This window comes from Perissodus microlepis, chromosome 4 (genome assembly GCF_051167445.1).
Source record: "Perissodus microlepis isolate ML-2025 ecotype Zambia chromosome 4, ASM5116744v1, whole genome shotgun sequence".
In the NCBI taxonomy this organism is placed as follows: domain Eukaryota; kingdom Metazoa; phylum Chordata; class Actinopteri; order Cichliformes; family Cichlidae; genus Perissodus; species Perissodus microlepis.
The window spans coordinates 15,976,208-15,978,161 of record NC_140464.1 but is presented as its reverse complement, the minus strand read 5'-3'; positions in this window follow the sequence as shown (position 1 = coordinate 15,978,161).

The following is a 1,954-nucleotide window of genomic DNA, read 5'->3' as shown; positions in this document are numbered from 1 at the left end:
TTGTATTTTTTTCTGTTTTTTTTTTTTACATTCTTGAGCTACACTTTCAGAACCTCAATTTAAAATCTCTCCAACTTGGAGCTGCACATGCATCCTCTCTGTATTCACATTAGCATAAATCTGTTTTACATTATAGAAAACTTTTCCGACAATAAGCCGGAATACCCACACGGCTGTATAATCAACCCTCACACCCACTCTGATGGCCTAAGGCAAGCCTGTCAGGACTCATAAAAGCAGGGCTGGCAGTATGTGCGCCTGTCAGTCATCGCCCTGTCGCTCGAACTGCTGCACCAGACATCATACACTCAACACAGGAACCCGTTGTGTGTCACAGGTACTGCAGCTTACCACATCAGAACAGAAAGGCCTCTTCCTGAACACAACAGCACAGACAGCCTTTTGTCTGTTGCATGTCCTGTATTATCCCCCTCTGCTGTTCGTGAGGTCCTGTTGTCACTGCGACTTGTTGCAAATACGTCAATTCAGTGTAGCACATAGCACACCCATATGTACATAGCACATGTGTCAGCTGAATCCCTTTAAAAACATTTTTTGTCTTGTTTCATGTTCTTCCGTGAGAAGAAAATAATCACTATTTGGGGGACTTTACTAATAATAATACAGTTATAGACAACGGGAAAACTGACCTGCACGACTGCCTGATGAAAGCTGAGGTCAATACACTTGGTTAATAAGAAAATTAGAAAAAGACGTCTATTTAAACTTGCTCATGCTGTTTGATTTTAGTTTATGACGATGTATGGACTTTTAATTCTTTTGTGTCTCTTTACTGTTATTTTATCTATGCTGTGGATTTGTTGCTTAATTGCTTCCAAGGTGTCATTGAGTGTTTTGAAAGGTGACTATAAATAAAATGTATTCTTCTTCTTCTTATTAACATTTCATTTCAGTGTGTTGGATCTTTGTTAGGTATGCAGAAACAATATTTCATAGATATAATACTAACCTTTCATGCGCATAGACCACTCCTTCCAATCAAAGACAGAAAATCAAGGCATAATTTAATGATCTGTGGTATAAAACACATGGGTCTAGGATTAAACTAGGATTGCTGCACTGAAACTGCATCACTTCCGATGCAAGCGATGGAGGGAAAGAAAACCTGTATAAAAAATGCTTTACAGCTCAGCCAGAGTTAAGGTGATGCCTCCAAACCAGACGTGTTTTTAGTGCAGAAAGGTGCACCGGTGACCAAAAACTCCTCCACCGAATATGTCGCATAAAATAGACTTAAATAATTATACAGACTCTAATGTTGCTGAAACAGTACTTGTATTGGACAAAGTATGTCACCGTGAACCAAATGTGAGACACTCTGTTCTCCAGAAACAGAAAGCCTATATTCTTTTTGGCGTTTCTAAAGTCAGGAAGGAACCTTTGAGCGTGCCAACACTGTGATTCCTCTGTCATTTAAATACATTCAGATTTATTGGTGGAACTCAATGTCGAGAGAAATCCCTCACAACAATAAGCGCCATCAGGCTCTCTAGTAACGCCTGAATCAGCAAAGCTTAAGATAATACACCAGCTTCTTCTTTGTTGGCCGTAAGATGCCGAGAAAATATTGCCTTGCTTACACTGGGCGTCCTGTGTGTTCCAATTCGATATGGTTTCTCCGTGATATATCTCTCTTGTCTTCTTGTGATGGTTATTTAAAGGGAGGCCCATGGATTTTCTCCCCCGCATAACATAATGGCAAATCAATAGCACAAGCCATACGGGGAAGAGTGGGCTTTTCATAGAGCAGCCTAAAGGATGGGAGGCTAAATTGAACTGGAGTTTTGGCAAAAAAAAGGGGGGAGGAGGGGTAGATGGATTTTAAAACTGCATTAAAAATAAATGTGTAATCATTCTTGTCTTTTGTGGGTCTGAATGAGAAATTTCTCCTCCTCCTCCTCCTCCTCCTCCTCATCATCGCTGTTAAGCTGCG